This window comes from Protopterus annectens, chromosome 9.part0 (assembly GCF_019279795.1).
Source record: "Protopterus annectens isolate FY-2018-M chromosome 9.part0, PAN1.0, whole genome shotgun sequence".
In the NCBI taxonomy this organism is placed as follows: Eukaryota; Metazoa; Chordata; order Ceratodontiformes; family Protopteridae; genus Protopterus; species Protopterus annectens.
In genome coordinates this window covers 1615747567-1615762176 of record NC_056743.1, presented here as the reverse complement: position 1 = coordinate 1615762176, position 14610 = coordinate 1615747567, and positions in this window count along the sequence as shown.

Genomic DNA, 14610 nt, shown 5'->3' with positions numbered 1-14610 from the left:
TTTCCGACGTTCGATCATATGATGTCGACCATCTATGATTCAAACATCAGAATGGTCACTCATCTAATATAGACCCTTGAAACAACTCTGTTTTTAACTACAGGGGTGCAATTATGTTTCAGAGACATTAGAAGGAAAGGGCATAAAGAGAGAGTAGGTGATATAGTGCTGTGAAAGCTCCCAGCCCAGCCAGATAGAATTTTGTAAATAATTCTATGTCATTGTAAATATTAACAAGGTCCACATGCTTGTTTGACAAATGTAAGAAAACTGTTATGCTCTGAGCTTCAAAATGTAACTATAATGCACCCTGCTGGAAGAAAGCAGAAATGTGTATAAACTCTATGCCTATGTAATGTATGTTTTCATGATGAAAAACTGGGACATATAGAGTTAACTCTAAGAAAATAAGCTGATAAATAAATCATTTTATGACTGTTTGATCTCAAGCTCAGAGACAGGATGTCTGCAGCCAGAAATTCTTTCTATTGTCTTAAGACATAGATAATTACTAGGTTTCATATGTAAAATGTCTTTTATTGATGTGGCTTCCCGGCAGGTGCAGATTACAAAGAAATGTAAATTTTGAGTTTCTGTTAGCCTGGGAACTAAAGGAAAAGTGATATAAATTCTGTAATCTGAGATGAGTCAGCAGTACTATGTATTATCAATTTAAGACTTTCTCAGAGAGAAAGATTGAGCATTTTGTATTTGTGTCTGAACCTGAACACATCAGCTCACCAGTACTTTGCCTTGTAAGTAAGATATTTAGAACAGTGATTTCTCTTAGAGATAGATGGGAATATAGCCAGATTAATCTAGTTGTTTTCTATATATATGTGAGAATATCTTACAATGTTGTTTTAAAATATTTCCTGTGATTTCTGAACTCTCTAATGTCACTGTGTTGAATTGATGAGCATTGTTTTGTGTTTTTATTATTTATTATTAAATATTTTAAACCTTTTAACTGTGGCTGTTTTGTGTAAAGATAATTTAAGCTCTTAAGAGTACTTGCATGTACTTGGTGATACTGTACAAGTCACTCCAATAGTATTGCTGTTCATCACACTTACCAACTGGATAATAATAACTTTGCACAGTAGAATTGGAACCCTTTGTTAAGGGCCTTTACAGTAGCTGATATGGTTGGTTGGTGGCAGTCGGTACTACCTTATATTCTGGGCAGAAAGGGGCATAGCTGGAGATCCTGTGCCAGCCTTCTCTAGGAGTGTTTGTGTGTTTGTATATAATTCATATCTCAAAGTGTGTGTTTGTCAGCTACTTGGGCAGTGACTCGAAGCACTGGTTGAACAGAGAGGGTGCTGGAAGTTTTGGCTTGGGCACTCGGCTGAGATCTGTACCCTATAGCTGTGTCAGTGGGGAGTCTTATTGGGGATCTGGAGAGAAAGGGTGAAACCAGCCCCAGACTGACTGTGTGCTCTTAAGGGAAATTGTAATTTACTGTGTGTATACTTGTTATCCTCCCAATGTGGATGCCCCTCACTGGTGTTAGTGGTGAGGATTGAGGTTCCTTGATTACTGGGCCAGTGCACGAGCATCACAAGTACAAAGATTCAGATGATGGATAATAGGTTTTAAAGGTGGGACAAAGTTTAATAATAAATATGATCTGCCTGAAGGGGCATGATTGCAATCTGAGCAATTAAAACATGATGTTCCTGAATAATCTCCAAGCCCTTACTGTCACCACTCTTTTATGTAACTGGCCATAATACAGCTTCTTCTTCACAAACTTTAAATATTTGACTATCATCTGCCCCTGTCCACTACTATCTCTGTCTCCCTTTTACCTGGACCACCTTCATAATTTGTAACCATCTTCATCCTATAATTACCTTACTGTCTCCTACTCAGTATCTATTTTCAGCTGATTCCATTTAAAAATAAACTCTTATAAGGTTGATATTAGGTAATATTTTACTGTATTCTTCATGTAGCTATCATGTTTTCATTAAATGTCATTACAATTCTAGGAAGGTTTATTTGCTATTCTATTTACGTACATTTACTTTATATATATATATATATATATATATATATATATATATATATATATATATATATATATATATATATACATTTATTCATTTTTGATTAGCTATCATAGCATTAGTAGCCTATGTATGTATGCACATTTATTATGTAAATCATGTATAACTGCCTTTTAATCATTCTGTTAAATGGAGCATTTGTATCCAGGCCTCCACTGAAAATGGAACCTGTACCTAATCAGACTTTCCTGGTCAACAAAAGCAATAAATAAATAAATAAATCAATAAAGCACTGGCTTTTGGTAGAAGGGCTAAGAGTGACATTGGACCAAGATGGGTAAGTTGATAGCTCGCACCTACAATAAAAAGGTAAAGATTTTGAGAAAAAAATTTCTAAATTTCTTGCAGTAATCTGTAAAGGAAATTTGTTAAACATAAGGACCATTAAGGACATTTATAGATTAAAGGTTAGGTGGGGAAAATGTTAAATTAGCTGAAAAGGAATGGAGGAACTACATTCAAATCAGCCCTAAAATGAAAAGACGTCCAATCATTTGGGATCATCATAAGCATTGACTGCATATATAGTCTTATTCTATCAGACTGGGGATGGGGGGTGCTGAAAGTTGGAAATGTGGAGAGAGACAGACTAGGGGGTTCATATGTTCTGGTGTTTTGAGAAGATTCAAGCAGTGTTGTAAAGAAGTCATTTGTGAATGGTAATGCATATTTGGGAAACAAAAGTGCCTGGGAGTTGGAAATTTTGGATACTGGAGATTGGTAGGGAAAAGGATGCATGGTTAATGTCAGAAAGAGCAATAATGTTGTTATTGGGGGATTGGGTAAAATGCTAGTTAGCAAAAGGGTGGAAAAGCCTTGGCACCTTGAAGATTAAAGATACTTGGTCAAATAACATCAACACCTATAACAGAGTGTTGAAAGCTCAAGCATCAAGGGATATATCCTTCTCTATGGCTCTGAAATACTCATCAATTTACAGACCTCACTTATTTCTAAACTGCAATCGACCTATAGCAAAGTAGCTAAATTTACCGCCAAACTACCATACTTTTCTCATCACTGCTTAGCACTCAAAAAACCGAAATGGTTAGAATTCCTCCATAACCTACTCCTCCTTCAGCTTAGCATAATTCAATCCATTCTATACCAGCCGACTTTCTGCCCCAGTATTGCATCCATTATTTCCTCCTACACCCCAGCTAGAACACTCCGGAGCTCTGACCAACATCTCTTATCCATTCACAAACCCAAGATCAACATAGGGAAAAACCATCATAGCTGCAACCCAGCTGAAAACTGGAACAAACTACCACCTGATATCCAATTCAAAAAGGCAGTCAAAAATCACTTAAGCAAAAATAAACTATGTCAGTGCTACCTTCCCCCCTGACTGACCCAACTCTCTGGGCCACTGGTCTATCACCTTTTTCCTGTTACAGTGAAACCCCCACCTTCCTCCTATCTCTCTCCTGCTCAGCTCTGCAAGCCATCCTACCTAGTTCTCTGCCCCTAACCTCTCTCTTACAAGCCTTTTCATACTTCCACCTCCTCTCCCACTCCCAGCCAGATTAATCTTTATTGAAGTACAGACTTTAACAGTAGAACGACTAAGCTTAGAAACCAATTCTTACTCACCTTTTACTACACAATATCCACTAGCCCTTGCCCTGCAAAATTTATCTGAATGGGAATTTTTCTTTTCCTTTTTTTGATTTCAATGAAATATATTTGATTGTTGTTATTAGCAGGTTGCTAACATACACCAAAATTGTTTCTGTTGTTGATGTTCATTTAGCAACAGGATTCATTTTTTTCTTTGCATAAGTCACTGTAATGATTAATATATGCAGAGTAGAATTCATGCTTTGTTCGTTTGTTTAAGAAAATGAAAAAAATATTGCTTATAGTCAGGCGTTGCAACCTGATAGTTCTTCAGACGCTCCTTACAATGGCTGAGTAAACACATTACAATAGAAAACTGTGCCAGTGGATACTATTCCCCCAACCCCACAAGTATACAGTGAATATCAAGCCTGAACTAGGCAATAAGAATGCTGATGTGTTGTCAAAGTCCCATAGCCCATGACTTTAAGCTCAGAACTGATGGTTTTGTGGTTGGAAGGATATAGCTATAACATCGTTTATATGTAAATATGGGTATATACCTAGTATAGCTTGCATTTTGAAAAATTTCACAACACTGATTTTATTAATTATTTAATGAGAAATGAACTGCCACTCCCATGGCATAAAAACAGGTAGTCAGAAAGTAACAAATCAGTGAGTTCCCCAATTAAAAGTTCAGTGTGAGTGAATCATGGACTTTCTGCCAAGACTGAAGACTTGTGATGCTCAGCAGCATAGTGAGCACTTGTAGATGTGATCTAGGACTGATACCCCTCCTCATCTCAGGCATAACCATTAGCCAACTTTGCCTGTGCCCACAGAGGGGATCCAGTGCAAGATGTGACAGGTGAAGTGTGTCACGTCATCCAACATTTCCTTATAAATGGCCTAAGCAACAACATCCAGGCAGCCAGGTTGGTGTGCATGACAACAAACTCCACAACTATGCTAAGATGTGACTGGGCAAGCATTTGTGGGCACTGTACTCAATTGTCTACAAGTCTTGGCTGCATGCTTAAAATGAAAGGTCATCTGCTCCAGTTCTTTCAGGAAATGTGTACAGTATGGTTGTGAAGAGGCAAACACAAGGACCTTTGGCAATGTCAACTCCACCATCACGCATCTGGACAAATCTCAGCCACTCATTTCCAATAATGACATGGACAGATAGCATCTGTATCTGTATGACTTATTAGTGTGGTAAGGAAAAAGCATAGCTGACCAGAGCTCCAACTGCAAACAGACACAGGAAAGCACTGTACCCCAAAGGCTATATTATATACCGTTATTTGGTAGAATTACAAACCATAAAAATCAGTCCAGCAGAGATTGATAAAAATCTGATGTCACTACCATAGTCTAATATATGGAAATAAATAAATAAAACAAAAACTGCAAGTACACTACTTATGATTTTTTTTTTAATTCAAACTATAATGTCTCACACCCTTTATGGGCACTTGCTCATATTATAGCACAGCTAACAGATACAAAGGACTGGATTCTGCAAAATGTGCAGAAGGTATTTGCGGACAGTGCAGCACACAGAAGGAAGACTTCAGAGGACCTGATGCGGGTGCAATAACAGAAGGCACACTGAAGGTAGACTGAATACTTAAGTATTCAGTGTGGTATAATCAGGGATTCCATGCACATTGGTCTGATTCCAAAACTCATCAGGCTCACACAATCCAACTAAAATGTGACAAACAGCCACCATGACTTATTTCTGAAATCCTTGGCACACACTTTCCAGACCCCAAAGAATTCAAGCAAATACTACAGATTATTGTGAAATCCATAGCAAAACATCAAAAAATATATAAAAATGCAACCTACTGTCAATATACTGCAACAGGCTGCAGTGGTACAAGCCATAATTGAGGCTGTGGCTATGCATCCTAGAAGGCAGCCAGCTAGAGTCAAAGCAAGGCTGCAACTAAATCAGTTGTTAAACCCCCAAACAATCAATAGATACCATCTACGCAGACAACAACTGGTTCAGGATGTCTGCAACATGTGTGTCCCACACCTTTGTGCAGATCCTTCAAGGAAACCCCATACCCCTTGAAAACAAAGTGTGTCTCACCATGGGTGTACTCACATCTGGGACATTCCAGAGACACATGGGGGATGTTGTAGGAGTATCAAAGACAGCTGCTAATCATATCCTGGCAAAATCCCTGGAATCAATGTGCAGTAAGATGGATGACTACATACGCTTTCTATCCACCCCCATGGAGCACAAAACTGTAATGCACCAGTTCTATAACACTGCAAACTCCCCACATATACTTGGTGCAGTAGATTGCACACACATATCTATCAAGACACCAGTACATCCTGAAGCGGACCGATACATAAACAGAAAGGGATGGGCATCCATCAACTTCCAAGTTGTGTGTGCAGTAGATGGCAGCATAACAAACATCATGGCAACACATCCTGGAAGTGTCCATGATGCAGTCATTTGGAGGGAAAGTGGACTGAAGGCTGTATTCCAAAAGCAAGGTGAAATACCGAGGGACTGCTACTGGTTAAATACAGGAACACAGCTAGGATGCAATTTAAAGATAGCCCTGTCAACAATATCCATTATGACCAAAAGTGTTTTTATTCCCTACAACAGTTGAATATGGTTATCCACTTGAGCCATTGCTAATGACCCAGTACTATAAACAATCAAATCCTGCACAGGAGGTCTACAATAGAGTGCACATAACAGCCAGAAACACCATAGAGCACGTGTTTGGTGTATTGAAAACTAAGTTCAGATGTCTGGACACATCCAGGGGTGCATTGCAATACACACCTGAAAAGGGAGCAAAGATAATGGCAGTGTGAGCCATGCTGCACAACATGCTAACCAGAGCACATGTCAGTCTTCCAGCTGCAGATGTGGCTGAACTACCCCAAGAACTCCAGATGTCTGAAGAAGACATCCCACAAGTATCGGAGAAGGAACAGAAGGACATAAGGGACAGAAGTCATAAGCATAGACAACATAGTGTGCGATCATAAGTGCAGGCCCAGGCAACATGACAGTGTCTGACCCAAATCTTTGAGTCATGACAAGCCACACATACATGAGTACACAGATTGAACATTGATGTTCAGGTGGTGCTCCACCACAATTGCATCTAATGGCAAGTACCCACTAGATGTACACACTGAGCATCACATAATCATAACATATTCCAATGTGAATATATACAAATTTGTGAAAAAAGGGATCATCAACTCAGGGCACAACTGACACAGGTATTCATACACACTCAGAGTGTTGTATCACTTTATGGTAAACAATAAGGGACACACATCATATCTGTACATTTTAATAACATGAGAAAAGAGAAATCATGCAGGACATTATGCACAATTTTTTTAATTTCACAAGACGCATATCACAGTACAGAGGTATTTCAATAATATGGGCCAGCTATATTTACTACACTGTTGGACACACTCTAATGCAGTCTAGGGAGACCTGGCTGAAGTCTCACACAACAGTCCTCTCTGCTCTAACCATGACTTAACGCATCCTGCCCTGGTTGCTCCACAGAGGAGATGGACGGTGCTACAACACCATGTTGAGATGAAGGAGCATGACTGCGAGTTGAAGGCCTTGTGACTGGTGGGACCATAGCACTTGGGCCAGCAGTTGAACTCTGTGCAAGTTGGATCACAGACAGTGATTCTTGATTGTCAATGGTAGTTCTCAGGATAGGTGGCCTGCCTCTCACAAGTTGCAGTCTGCTGAGCACAGTCATGGAATGCAGAATCCTACTGGCAGTACAACACTGCTATAATGCTTTAGAGGTCATGGTTTCACCAATCATGCCACAGCTTCCAGACTCTCATTCTGAGTGGCCAATGCAGCCATAATCTCACCATGTCTGTGCTCTTATCCTTCATGTATGACACATAGCTGGTGTGCCCCACATCGGAACAATGTCATTGTTGTGATCATTCATGCCTACAGCAGAAGGCAGACACCCTCTGACACCAGGCCATGTACAGCATCTGCTCAGCTATGTCTACCACTACACCCTGTTCCTGGTTATTGTATGAAACTGTCAGCAGTGCTCTTAGCTGTGGTGTGTTGGTCAACAACCTCACCCTGTTAAACATCCACTGTGGCAGCATCCTCTGAATGGCTACACAAGTGGACCTTCACATCTGAGGCTACATCTGCTGAAAATCACTGTCAACCTCATGGATGGTCTCTCCAAACAACTTAATTTCCTCTGTGCTAGGGCCATACTACCATGCTGAGACACATCATGAACAACATCATGATCACTGGTTGGGATGCTGGATAATATAGACAGGTGATGTGCTACAAGATACAAAGACACATAGGACAGTATGCCTGCAGCACATGATGGATATAATCAGACATGCTGTCTATATATCACACTGCAAAATTACAAATAATAATGACTTTACATGCAGTCTACTGTATATATGGTTCATGGATTTTACATAAATGAAGTATATAATCTGTTTACATGGCTAACATACATGACATATATGGTGAATAAAAAAAAACACACACACCTAGCAACAACTCATGGGAAGATGGTGATGTTGAACAAGGATGAGCATCAAATAGTGCAGGGAGAAACAGCATTAGTGATCACATCATTGACACAATTAACCAGGTGAACACAGTTAAAACATACAGCATGTATGTGTGACATACACATACCACTCATATGTGTACTCGAGGACATTGATGCAAACTTACCTAGAAATGGTAAGAAGGACATAGTATCAACTGAAGTCAACTACAGGATTAAAAGCAAGAACTGGTATGAAACATACTTAATAGCATACCACTGACAAACTCGTGCTGTGGAGAGATTGTGGGTTGCACTGTGGATCTTGCCATGGGAAAGTAAAAAGAAAGATAACACAGTCATGTCTTTAGCAAAAATAATATTGACAACATCACATATACAACACAGTAACATGGGCTGAAAATACTCACATGATGAATGTTACAACTGTACATCATCAGATGTGCTTATACTGACAAATACTGACATAATCATATGTGCTGCACATTGATGAAAGCTTTGACAATTTTGCTGTAACATACGTGGTCTGTCTGCACTTGCAAATGCATGGCTTGCTCCTCCACTGGATGGACCTGTGGTGTATAATGGAAGGGGAAACAGAAATATGACAGTAAACAGCAGTGCCATAAAATAATAATATAGAGACACTCATCTGTTGATCCCTGGTTTAGTCCTAAAGTAGATGGAGCTGTGAATATTAATGCAAACAGTATTACAAATGTTGTGTGGAGTATTCTATCTGTGCCTCACTTATATCAATGCATATCATTACACTTATGTTCATCATACTCAACCTGTGTGCAAGGCTCATCTCTGCTGCTGTAATTCAAAAACAGCAGTACATGAATATGCATGATACGGCAATATGCAGTGTTTGTCTCAATACACAGTTCTGTAAAGGAAAGAAAGACATACATGTTTGTCCTGAAGCTCTAGTTTCAATACCACCACCAGGGTGTGTCACTTCCCTCTTGCTTTATGCAGTGAGGCCAGAAATACTATGATGTCATCTGGGGGAGTCAGTGGTGGTCCACCACTGGTGGCATCTCTCAGTCTCTCATAATGTGTCACTCTGTTGGCTGTACAAAGGATCGTGTCCAAGCAGCATCATCTACAGGCATCACTGGATCAGTTGCAGCCTCCATCTGCATTGAACATGTTGCTGAAGTCCATCCAGATTTAATTTCTCCAAACAGTATCAGCTGAACAGCCTAGGAGACTCCTTCCATGTTAACAGAGAGTATCAATTATGATATCATCTTCCTAGGGCATATGTTGCCAACCCTAGGACAGTTGACAACCTGACAGACAGTGATATGCACATGATAATATTCGTGCTTGAGCCAATTTATGCATTTCATTCTGTGAGCAGCATATGTGAACATAAACAGTATGCATTCCTGTGCAATGAAAATGCCTGTATAACACTGTGTGTGATAAATACTAATGTGACATATTACATTGGTAAAATAAAAACAACTTGCTGTATCTTTATAGTTTATGAGTGGGAGTAGAACTCCTGACAATACATATATATACTGCATGGAAGTCTAAAGACAACAGCATTATGCCACACAACTCCACTTGCATATTATGTCATTATACTGCAACAAGAAACAATTTAAAAAACTTACAGAAAGCATCAGCAAACCTCAGGATCTGTAGGTAGGCCACAGGCAGTATGGATCCTTAGTATAGTGAGCCAGTACTGAAAATACCTTTGTTAAGAAATATCATTGAAGATATATCCATAACAGCAACAGCACCTTTTTTAACAGTTTTTTTAGGAGACATGAAATGAGAAATATCCGTAATATCAACCTCACATACCAGGTATCAATAGTATCAGAATCCATAGGTTTCACCACAGAGTGCAAAGAAGTACCAGTAAAAATTGTAGATGATCCCTAAATCAGCCTTAATACACTATTAATATCTGCAATGGAAGTCTGTCTATACAACTGCATATAGGACTGAAATAAACTATTTAAACAAACACCTGTATGCATAAAGTTCAAGACAACATCATCCCAGTACCTTATAACAACTTCTGTTAAAGATAACATTTTGAGTAAAATTAATTTAAACATGTACCTTTTGAAATGAATAACTTTAAGAGATTTACTAATCACCAAAATAGAAATGCTATCAATTGCCAATGTACCTCTCATTCCAAATCACAGAATCAAAATGCACTATGTATCCACCCATCTTTAAGTACTGTTTGCACCACACATAATTAATGAGGTTTATTAAAATTCACGTTTTGGAATCATATTCACACATATCCAAGTAAATTGGCTTCATGCACTGAAGCACCCAGTTGTATTCCGTAAACATTCAATAGTTATCGATAAATGGTGTCATGAGTGGCACACTCCCATTATCTTCCAATGATCTGATAACATGACATCACCACCACTTTCAAATATTGATTTACTGATCATACAATTTCTAACTGTGCAACTGAGATTTACCTCAATGAGTATTTCTTTGTGTTTGCATTTTCCACAGCAACTTGAGGATCATGATGGCTACTTTGAAGAGTCTGAGATGTGTTCATGCACCCAACTGGACCAACGAGCAGATGACCAGGATATTGACCATGTATGCTGGATTGGAGCAGAGGATGAGAACCAGACTCAGGATCTTTGCCATGATCAACATGTTGAACCAGATTGTAAGGGAGCATCGATGGAGAATGGGGATCTACAGCACTGGAGTGCAGCTTCATTACTGCTATGATGACCTGCATCAGAAGGACATGAAGGAACTCCGAAGGATGGTCACTGAGGTGCTTAGAGAGCCTGTAGATCCCTACAATGAGTATGAATATTCTACACATACCTGAGCATTGCTACACAGTTTACTGTATATGCACTCTTATAGGTTCATAGGACAATACTAGGCTATTGTCCCAGAGGCCCTTATAAGCCTAGCCAAGAATGTTTCCCATGTTCTCACAAAGATAGCACATGTTTCCCCTGTCCAGCAGGGACACAGGTGGGATCCCAGGAGTGTATTTTCTGTTTCCCATCCAGTCGTTCAGGTTCGTCTTAAAGAGGGCTAGTGAGGTACTCTGCTTGACATGGAGAGGGAGTCTGTTCCACAGATGGGGAAGTCTTTGGGACACAAATCTATCCCACCAACAAGTTCTATTAATGTCACATTCCAGATTGAGTCCTTTTATGTGGGTTGCGTGAGTGGAGTTTGACTTACGGATATGGAGCAACTCCATCACAGCTGGATCTTAGATGGCCTTGTATGCCAGACACACGTCAACTCTGAGCAGTCTGTATGAGACTGAGTAGTGGGACAAGGATTTTAGCCTATCTCTATAGGATAGGTGCTTGAGACCCTGGATTTTCCTGGTCAGGAACCTCTGTGGTCTCTCCAGCTGATGCATGTGCTTGGCAAGGTATATGCCGAAGGGGGCATCTTACTCAATAATGGAGCTGATAAGGGAGGGGTACAGGGATGTTATGACCTCCTTGTTCCTGGATGAAATAGCCTTACATATGAGGTGGGCTATGTAGAAATCCTTCCATACAACAGAGGCAACGTGGTGGTCAAAAGTCAGGTTGCTATCAACCTAGGTGTCCAAGGCCCTCACAAATGATTGCATGCTTCGTACATTGTTATTAAAGTGATAATTAGTGGGGATGCCATTTTCCCCAAAGAGGATAATGATGCATTTCTTGGCATTCAGTTTTAGGCCATTCCTCTGGCACCAGTCATTAGTTTGGGTAAGGCCCTTTTGGAGGATGTTCACATCACTAGGGTAATTTAAGATGATGTCCAGCTTGCAGTCATCTGCAAACTTAGTCAGGCACAGACCATTGGTTTTGGCTTGCACCTCAGAAAAGTTTATCCCAAACAGAACAGTACCCAAGACTGATCCTTGGGGTACACCACTCATTACGGGTCTACCACTAGAGCTGGCTTCCTTTATTTTGACTGCATGGGTTCTATCAGTGAGACAGTTAGCTAGCCATCTGGTAATATACGGGTTGATGCCTAGATGGGAGAGGTTATCTATTATGCCCAAGTAAGGAATAAAGGCATTGGCTAGGTCAAGGTAGGTGGTATGCGCCATCTTCCCTTTGTCCATGGCTTTGGTGACTGTTTCTAAGAAGTTGACTAAGTTTAACAAGCATGATCTCCCTTTGACAAAACCAACTGTGTGGGGTCAAGCATTTGGAGTTTGCCAATGTCCTTGTTTATAAGGTTCATAATAATGCATTCCATGGCCTTGCAGATGAGGCTAGTTATGCTGATGGGTCTGTAATTGCCTGGGTCAGTGGATGCTCCACTTTTTTGTAGAGGGATGACAGTGGCTGTCCTCCATTCAGATGGGATGAAGCTGGTGCTCAGGCTTTGGTTAAATAGGGTTCCTAATAGTGCTGGGAGCTCATGCCTGAGTTCATGCAGGGCACAGCCAGGAATGTTGTCAGGTCCCATGGAGGCTGTATTTTTTGCCTTTGAGAGGACATTAAAGACCTGCTCCCTGGTGATGGGAGGAAGGGGGCAGGTACTGGGGGTGCCCTGGTTTACTGATGGGGGACAGGGGGTGAAGTTTTCAAAGAATCTGAATGCCAGCAGGTTGGCTATATCTACAGTGTTTGTGTATGTGGTGCTCTTGACCACCAGTTCAGAGCAGATTTCGGTGTTACCTTTGAGATTGTGGAAGTATGTGAAGAAGGCCTTGTGATTGTCCTTTGTGGATGTGGCAAATATGAACTCAAAGATAGCCTTAGCGGACTTCACCAGTGACCTTATTTGCTTGTTCAAAGGAAAGATTGCTTTCAACTTGGCACCTGCTCCTTAATGGTCCTGGACAAGAATTTTTTTCCTTTTATTATAGAGTTTGTTTAGTTGAAGAAAACAACCAGGCTCTCTCACCACGAAACTGTGTAAAGTTCTGATGTATCCGGTACGGACTTAAAGCTCACAAAAAGTATAGCGGCAAAGCAGTAAATCAGAAGCAATAGCTTCGCTTGTTCAATATGCAGTAAGCATCAGTATGCAGTAAGCAATAGAGTACGGCAAAAAGTCATTAAATCAGGAACTATCAATTCACTTTCGTGCAATAAGTACCAAATAATCCAGTGTACGAAGACCAAAAACGTTTATTGTAAGCGCTTTCGCGTGGTCACCACCACGCTTCATCAGACAATACATCTAAAATTCAAAACATCTATTTATACAAATAAATCTAAAAAGGCGCCAAATTAAAACAAGCAACTCAAGCAATTTGTCAATTAAAAAGTTAGTACAGATTAATTAAAGAAAATTTTTTTGAGTACTGCATTCCATTTAAAGGTAGCCTGAATTCTTCAGAAACACTAAAATGTTCATACACCATACTGCAGCTACTAGTCAATATAATTTGAACTCTGTAAATTGATACTGACAACGAGTGTTTTCATGAACAGTAAGAGTTAAATTAAACCAGATTAGAATAAGCCATCTAATATATAGAATGGATTAGCACATTTAAAACACATTCAGTTTAAAACATGATATAATAACATATATATAGAGCTTTACTGTGTTATGGATTACTTTATAGCAATATCTAATGTTGCATAAATAAATAAATAAATAAATAAGTTGAATAAACAATTAGAAAATAGTTAAAAAATAGATAAATGAATAGATATCCGTTTCTTCAGTTATAACTCCGCTAGTGATAGCGCCAAAGAGTCATGTTTCTATTGTTTAATAGATTCATAATTGTATTGGTAGATTCAACTATTGATCAAAATTATAAATTGTAATTGATCATGGTTTCATGTATTTAATGATCAAATAGGTAAATAAATAAATAAATAGATAGATAGATAAACAAATAAATAAATATCTATTTCTTAGAGTGTGAATCCCCTATTAATAGCACCAATAATTTATGTTTCTGCTATATAGTGAATTCACAATTTTTTTATTATTTTATTAATAGGTACAATTATTAATCAAGATCATTTGTTGAAATTATTCATAGTGTCATATCACTGAATAAGTATCAGCAATACTGGGAAATGAATGAATATTAAATATTAAATATTAAATTTTTGGATATATTAAATATATTGAATATTGAATGTTAAGTATATAAATGTAGGAAATGTATATCAAAAATTTTTTGTAAAACATATGTACATAATTACAATACAGATGTATAGGATGTGTAAATATGTAAAAATATATAAAATAATATAAAATATATAAAGTTTGTTTAGTTCTGCTGTCCACCAGACAGGTTTACTCTTCCTTGATGAAGATGACTTGGTCCTGTCAGGGAGTCCATGCAGCTAGGTAGGTGCTTATATATTTTTCTGGTGTAGGCTTAGACATTAGTGCTAGTT